General features: G+C 37.5%; 1 long non-coding RNA gene across 2 annotated transcripts; it reads right to left on the bottom strand.

Moving 5' to 3' along the window:
- Positions 1 to 218: 218 nt before the first annotated feature.
- On the bottom strand, positions 219 to 3,390 carry LOC137479340 (uncharacterized). 2 transcript variants are annotated; one of them, XR_011002166.1, is made up of 3 exons: positions 2,445 to 3,390; positions 1,235 to 2,316; positions 219 to 753 (listed from the first exon to the last, which is right to left on the bottom strand). It is a non-coding gene; the product is annotated as an uncharacterized lncRNA (long non-coding RNA). The 2 variants fall into 2 exon arrangements; XR_011002165.1 differs by having other exon boundaries at positions 1,235 to 2,307.
- Positions 3,391 to 8,871: the final 5,481 nt, after the last annotated feature.

Here is an 8,871-nt window from a genome sequence, read left to right as displayed (position 1 = left end):
TAAATGAAGTTTATAAAACTCTCATAAAATTTTCTATTTCAGACTGATTTCAAATGCTACCAAGTTGAATATTAAAAATACTTCCACTTACAAAACAATTTGACAATGTCAAGAAAAAGGAGGATTATATTTAGGCAGTAAACTTAAGCAATGGGAGGTCAATGAATTATTGAACCATTTTCCTAAAGAGCAGCAATAGTCATGCTTAGGTTACTTACATGCTTTGTGTTCTCATGTGATTGAAGAGCTAGTGGGATATGATAATACAGTAAAATTGCATTGTTTGAAAAGCTTTAGTCATGAAACTTTTTTTTTTCACATCTTATGATTTATTCTTTCTCAGTTTGATGAAAACTCAGCAGTTCCTTATTTTATATGTCTTCAACTTTATCTGGAAACAGTGGGATGACCCTGAAGCTGTTTAGAAAGATGGGACTACATAAAAGGTCATATTCTATGTGAGTTAGAAGTGTAAAGGACTATTCTCCTATTGGATTCAAAATGTCCTAGTCACTTCTGGAAAGGGCATAAATCTGTGACTATTTGGCTCTTTTGACTTTCTCCCTAACATTACTTGATCAGAGAATGCACAATGACACACACTGAGATGCATCACAAAAGCTAACAAATTACATTAGAGCTAATCAGGTTTGTGCTCTATGATATCAAACATAAGCCTTTTCAGAAACTCCAGCAATGAACCGGATGCTCATCATTCTTGAAGACTAAACAATCCTTTCTTCCTTCTGTCCCCTGGAAAGATGAAGAAGAGATGTAGAACATCATCTCTTAAGAATGTCATGGCACTTTCTGGATGTCAAAAATGCAATATTTGTAGTTAATGCCTGCTAGATGGAGCTAATTACTTCACTACAAAATAATTTTCTGGGAAATATTTGCAATAAAAAAAAAAAAGAAAAAAGGGTTCCCTTCTCCTTTTATTTTCTTAGATTATCCTAACATCTAAAATCAATATTTTTCCCTCTACTTATTTTCTTCAGAATCCAGCTTCTGGGCATGTTTTATACAAGGCAAAGTGAAAGGCTTAGCTTTGAAGCCACAGAAAATTCACTGGCCAAATGTATCAACAATTCATGGAAATACATGTGAAGGCATAGAGCAGAGAGCTGGTACAGATCAGAGAAACTACTCAAACTTCTGTATCAGTTCAGCTTCATTTATTAAAAGGAACTGACAAGATACTCTGTATTGGAGTCTTGGATATATTACTTACAGAACAGCAGGTCAAACTTTATGAGAAATTTCTGTTGCTGCCTTTTGAGGATGCAAAGGTCTTACTGCAGGAGGATCATTTAACTCCCCTGAGATAAGACATTCTCATTCCATCCTCTTCACCTTTATTTCTTAGAGGATATTCACTCTTGTGCAATAATCAGTAATTAGCTACAGTTCTGAAAATACAAACGAAACATGACATTTCCTTAAATCCTTTCCTATTAGAATACTGAGACAGTCAATGCTAATTGATTGGCTAAGACATGTCTTAGTGAAGGAAACTGGTTTAATACAGGCTTTAATTTCAATTGCAGAATTCTGCAGTGTTCTTCCCCATTCATCAGAAAGAATTTTCATCCTTGTCCTCTTTGCTTTCTTATTTACCCCACAGTCATTTGTTCAACTCTGTGGTTGTGAAGATTGCAGTAGCTGTTAGTCTACATGAAGAAACTGTTATAGGCACACCTATATGATATGCCAATATACCATTGTGATTCATATGTTTCTTTAGGCTAATTTATATTTTAATGAATTTGGTCATTGGGAATTGAAGTAGTTTAGCTTCAGAAATAGAGCTTGTTGAAAACCTTTCACTGAAATACATAAATTTCAAGCATGTTTTCAGCCAGCTCAAATCATTGTTGAGATCCTTTATTTAGTGAACCAACACTTCAATAAATAAGACAGAGATACAACTTTTGTATAATAATCCATAATTTGATATGAGAGATAGGAATAGCAGAGAAAGCCATGCCCATTGGGACAAGCGATTTCTGAGGTGCAACACAGTTATAAACCACAATCTGAAAATTACTCTAAAATCACTTTGCCACTGTTTTGTTACAGGAGTAGCTTCTTTCAGGGGATAATTCAAAGTCATTTGAAAGATGCCATCAAGATTGAATAGACAAGTTCTAGTCATAATTGGGAAACACAGGAGTAGCTCACGTGTCAGACAGAGGCAGGAATAGCCTGATGGGAGCACTCATAAGGTGGAAGTGGTCAGTGTTGCAGCCTGGTGTCACTAAAGCTGATCTGAGGAAGATTGCCCATACCAAAACTCCCACAGATCTGAAAGAACTATAAAACCAGCAAAGTTCTTATGTTAGCAGGCAACATAGGATTTTGGTGGGAAAATCTAGAACTCAGGTTGGTGAAGAGAATTCAGGCACAAATGAAACTGCTTTGGGAAGGGGTGTAAGCTTTACCCACACCAGGTGTCACAATGACTAGCCAGTGCCTTCTGAATTCATACTGAAGATTTAAGGCATTCATTTTCCCTACAAAAATACACTGAATTTGAATTTTACCTAGGCTGGATACAGTCCAACATCTGAAAAATCTAGATTTCCACTGGCAACACTCAGCTACAGGAAATCTGAGCTTTTAAAGACGCCCCTTGCACAACAGACATTTTGGAGCTCTGTCTCATTAGCTGTGGATGACTGAGCTCACTGCTGCTGGAAAGCCCGTGCTGTCATGGTCAAGCCAGAGTCATCCGTGGTGGCCCCTGTTGACTCTTTAAATAGATTACTTGAGTTTGGATAGAAAGAACATGCAGATCTAAGATCACAATCAGGAGGACAGGGAAAGACAGAATGAGATTAAGAGAGATATCACTAAAAAACCTCACACGCTGAAAACAATGGCAGTAAAATCACAATGACAGAACAATCATTTATGTCATACCAGTTTGAAAGAACATCGATTTAAAAGGTGTAATCAGATCCATTTATTGCAAGGACTAAAAAAATATGGAAACTGTGAAAGTGAATACAAATACATCCTTTGCTGTATTTTAAACCAGTAGCATAGCTTTACCCAATTAGAATGAAATCCATCTTATAAGAAATATCTAATTAGATATGGTAAACTTATTTTATTTTAAAAGAAAGACATTGATGACTCCTAATTATACACATACATGTTCTCTAAGTAAATTACTCATTGTCTAAGGCATTACGCCCATCATGTCCTTATACAACAGTGGCATCTAGTGGCCAGCGGCCGGGCTCTGCTCCAGCTGGAAGAGGGAGACGGTGAAACGCAGGAGTAACGATAAACACCACCGGGTTTTTTGTTTGTTTAATAGATCGCATTATTTCAGATAACGAAATACTTCATGGATTATTATGCTCATGTTAATTACAGGCCTTTCAGGAAGGCACGAACCTTATTATACCGATTGATACTTGGACACTGGGCGAGGAAAGGGAAAGCCCATGCACTGCCAGTCCAATGGAAACTAAGTTGCCCTGCTAGCAACATCGACACATGTAGTCTCTTTCTGTACCTCGAGATTTGTTCCCTGTAGTCCATTTGGTCCAGGTTTATCATTCAAGCTGGGAGAATTTTTGCCGTCCACTGGGCGTTGGGCAGGGAGCCGAAGCGGCGGCCCCACAGCCGCGCCGTGCCGCAGCACCGGCAAGAGGAGCCCCGGCCGCCCCGGCAGCGGCGGGGCAGCCCAGAGCCGCCCGAGCCCGCCTCGCATCGAGCTGCTCTGCTCCAGGCCCCACACCTCGACTGCACTCAGGAAAGTCTTTTGCAGCCCCTTTGCTTCCTGTTAGCCACCCAACGGCACACTGGTGAGAATACAGCAGCATGTGCTGCCTCTGATTGCAGCACTAGAGATAAAACACCCAGTGGAATAAATAATTACATTTTACAGACCTGCATCCTGGAAGTATTTGTAATTAATGAGAAACAGAAAAAAATGATGTGATGACAACATGCCCTAAAAGCAATGCATTACCATGACCCTGAATTACTTGCCATCAGCTGAGCGCTGCATTTACCAGTAAATCTCATTTTGTGAAAAATAAGAACTTTATATTCTAGAACTAGCTGGATGTTCTGGATAACAACACTGTGAGTATACACTCTTGCTATGGATGACAACCACAGGCTTCAGTGAAATCCATGTTTTAAAAAGCATATGCCTCTGAGATCCAATACTGATCTTATTGGTCAGACATGCAAACCCAAATAGTATTTCTCAGCTCCTCATTGTAACAGGCTACTCCTATTCCCAGAAAAGCCTTGGGGCTTCATACCAAAAGTCCTGAAAAATCAGACACCATCGAACTGTCAGACTGGCAAGCTGTGATCTTGCTTATCTGTGATAACCAAACAAAATTCAGATTCCACCTCAACTCACAGGAATGCAGTACTATATCTGAGAGTCTATAAACTCAAACATATTCCCGGCACATTTGAGCCCTTATTTCTTGACAAATAAATATCATAATTGAGGTCATGAATTAAATTTGGAAGGTCTTTTTTTGTGTGTGTTCTCAAAAAAAAATCACAACACATTAAACACAGATTTTTAGCATCACCCACTTATTACAACTAGTATTGTCTTATATTTATTTTCTCCTGATCAATGACATTATGGAAAGACAGAATATCTTGTAGAAATCATCTGCTTTGTCCAGTTTTTTTGGAGGTAAAAGACAAGTCAAGGATTTCATGCACCAAACCTGATCTCTAACTAGTGTGGGATTTTCCCAATTCCCTGCTGCTGGGTCCCACTTACTCGGCTTTTTCTCTCGATCCAGCCATCCTGCAAAGGGCTGCACTAAGTCAGCATTCTTCGACTGGATTGTTCCAGTGATCAATAGAGAAAGGACAATGATTTATTTATAAAGCAGCAATGCAGCACTGCAAGAATTAGTTCTCTTCTGGAAACGTTTCCCATTTTACACATTTCCTACATAAAAGAATGCACAATAAACTTCAGCATGAATTGCAGTGCAAAGCACATTTTAACTGTACTCCTTCATTTGCTTCTTTTTAGGAAGTATTTTGTGGTTTTGTTGTTTGGCTGTTGGGGCTTTTTGGGGGGTGTAGGAGTGTATTTATTTATTTATTTATTTATTTATAGCTTGTTGTGTATTGATTTAGCAAGGAACAGGTTATAGCCATATCAATTTTCTCACAGTGAGATGCACTGGTAGAAAAACAATTTTATAACTAAACAGAAATGACTGATCTATTGGCTAGTATAAGCTATTCTATTATACATAGATTATAGAGCTGATATATATAAATAACTTAATGAGATCTGTGTTTTAGATATGCTTCAACTAACATAGGCAGTATTGTTAAAAGCAAAAGGACCACATCAGCAGTATAACATACACTAGAAGCCAATATTTTGCATAGGAAATGGGATATATGTCTCTGAGTTCCTTATTATGTTGATTATTACATTTGGGAGAAATACCATTGAGTATTATTATGGCAGCTTGAGAAATAACAATATATCTGAATCTGCAAAAAAATACAGCTTGCAACAATCTGAGCACAGACACAGTGGTTCAGAAAAAGTATATGTGATAGAAAGTATGTTTTACATCTTCAATAAGGTATTGAAGGTGTATCCACCCCCTCCCATCTCCCCCCCCCACACACACGTTTTGGGTTGTATATTTCTTCATAATCATCATTTTGCAATCTAATGTCAGAATGAAGCACAAAAGAGAATTTTTTTCCAACAATTGGGATTGCCATGGCAACACCCCAGATCTCAGATAAAGTTTGGTCCTGTACTGATAGTCACATTAGCATTTGTTTTTTTGCTAAGTGCAATACTGCATATGAAAAGCACCTCAGTCTCTCTAGTTATGTATAGGATGTAATTTGATTATTTCAGAAATGTGAAATATAAAATTTTGACAGCTCCACAGAAAGCTTCACTTTTAAAATCGCGTTTTTGAAATTACACAAATCATCAGAAGAAAATTAGGTACAGCTATCAATATTAAATGCAGTTGTTTGCATCTCTAGTCTCACTTATGCTGAATCTGAGTAACTGTCCACTGTCCCCTTTCCAGCAGCTCTTAACTTTTCCAAACACATTGATCTTCAGTCTTTGAATTCACATACATATATAAAGAAACTGATGAATTTAAGCAACACCTACTAAAGAATCAAAGGAGACTATTTTTACCAGACATATTTATAATTGCCTTACACTACTGCAAAAAATAATTTGAAGATAAAGAGATATTTCTTTTCTGAGACACAAAAATCCTATCCAAACTATAAGGCAACTAAAAACCTTGAAATTATAAATATTCTATGCTGGGAAATCTACATTTATATACAACATATGTATGTCAAAACATTTAGGATGTATTCAGGATGCTTTTATTCTGTATCATTAGTCTGGTAGGTTTGTAGAACAACCTACCAGAAACAAAATACAGAGGGACAACCATGACCATTTAAGCTGAAACCTGATTCCTCCCCAAGCAGAAAACAAAACCAGGATATAGTTTCTATCATGGTAGCATACAGTTCAGATTTCAATCACTGATTTTTTCAAATACTGTAGATCCAAATGCTGTGCTTCAAAAAAACATGATGGAAATAGCTAGGATATAAGCATAATTGTTTCCAAATAAACTGCCTAACAGACAGAGTGCCAAATCACTTATTATGAATTTTAACAGTTTTGATGACAAAACAAATAGTAGAGAATGTAAGATGAGACTGAAATTCTGTTGCAAAAATAAGATTTGAGTGTAAATCATTGGGCAAATGTCATGAACAATAAAAAAAAAGCAATTCAAGTATGTGGTCTTGGTATACTCAAGTAGGTACCACATTCTCTGTAATAAATACAGCAAAGAATGTACTACACAATGTTTCCAGCTGGAGAGAGTAACTCAAATGCAAGAAATACATGCTGGTGTTTGAAGTGCTACTATTCTCCTGTTCATATTACAGATACAACTTCATGGATCTAGGATGACAGGCTTAACTCCTCAAATTAAAAACCTGACAAGCTGCAAACTGGGCAGAATAAGCTAAGGACCAAAGCACGAAGCTATGATAATAAAAAAGCCTAGGACCACATACTGCTGGCTGTTGTGGGGCTCAGTTTCTAAGCACCCAGAAGAACTTTTAAGTCCCTGTTTACTTGCCCCAAGAAGTGTACATTATTCTTTACTGGGTATCTCAACACCTTCACACAACAGCATCCTACCCTGACACACAAGCCCTTAGATCTAGGCGAAGAGTCCTGCACCACTTTTGAGATCAACAACCTCCACAGCTGCAAAATCCGTGGCAGATAAATTCTGCTCATCCTGGATGAGGTCCTGAGAAGCCAGGAACACATGTTGCACCGAAGTCAACTTAAATGTGATTCCTTTTTAATTTTTACTGTGGGATACTAGGGAAGATAAAGGAATGTTGTGCTACAATTTCTCAACATTTATCCTATTAATTTCTATCCTGCAGAACAGGCTGTAAACTTTACAATCATCATTTGGGTTTACCCCTGCTTTAATGCACAAATTCTAAATTAAGAGACCTTTGTTATGGAAAAGGCAAAGTATTCTGTTAATGCACATCATATTGCACTCTCCCAGGCAAAATGTTTACTTTGTGCAGGAAAAACTAGGACCTTTTTGAAGACAGAGGCATACTTTGAATCAGCTTTTCCATATTTGACATTGTTAAGCATTCTCTGTGATGTGAGGCAAAAAGTAAGTTGAGCTATGAGAACTCAGTATTTTGGAGATCATAAGCTGAAACAGAAAATTAGGAGGGACATAGGAAGACAGACAGCAGTAAGACTACATCACTAAGCATTTGGTTTTTTCACTTATTTCCTTGCTGCCCTACAATTTTCTAGTAGCTCCTCTTTGAGAGGAATAACAGGTAACTGTGTCAATAGCAGCTCTATCTGCAAGCATGCACTTGTGATTTGCTTATGCAGTGCTGTGTTTTAGTAGCTATTTGAAAGCATGACTGAAATATCCCATTGCACATTACGATGACTCCTGCACCAGTAACTAAAGATGTAGTCCCCAGGAAGTGCCATTTATGTCAGTGGAGCACAGCTGCTCTGGAGGAAAAAGCCTGGGGCACCTGCAGCAGCCACAGGGAAGCAAAGGGAATCAGCAGCTTTGCTCTGATTTCAAACAGGATTCACCTCCTTTAAATTATCTATTTGCAAACATCTTGCCCAACATTTTTAGAGGAGTCTCCATTTTTTTCTATTTTTAATTATTTATTTCTTCAGGTGTTTAGATTATTTTGCTAATCTTTCTCCATGCAAATATATCTACTCCTTTCTAAAAAGTCTATCAGTTCTTTTATTAGCATCCAGTATGTGCATACATGAAGTTACACACTGAAAAACATATGCCCCTTTTCAATTTGTTTTTGAGCTCCAACAAAGGAAAATCAGAAACCTTTGAAATGTCTTTCTTTCTATGAAAAAAAGTTAGTTTTCTTTTTTTTTTTTCCATTTTAGAAAGCCATTGCAGAATGACAACTGGAAGCAGTAGTTTCTGAAACCGTTTCAAAGAGGTTTACAACAGCCACTGTATAATTACTTTGGTAGAGAGGCACAAAAAGGACAAAAATAAAATTCAAGACAATTCCAAACTCCTCACCTCTTCCTAAAAATCAGGACTACGTTTCTGACGACTCCTTATTTAGTAGGTTGGGCTAGGAATCCGCTTCTCATGCTGTCAAAGTTGTGTGTTGTGATATGGAACAGGTCATTCAATCTATATCTGCTGCTCTCCTTCTCCCTTCCTTAGCTGTCTAATTTATACAGTGAAATATCAGGACAGACTACAACACTGCTGCCAACACAGCACATAGAAAAAT

Source organism: Anomalospiza imberbis, chromosome 9, assembly GCF_031753505.1.
Source record: "Anomalospiza imberbis isolate Cuckoo-Finch-1a 21T00152 chromosome 9, ASM3175350v1, whole genome shotgun sequence".
Lineage (NCBI taxonomy): Eukaryota > Metazoa > Chordata > Aves > Passeriformes > Viduidae > Anomalospiza > Anomalospiza imberbis.
This window is presented reverse-complemented; position numbering and strand designations above follow the sequence as displayed.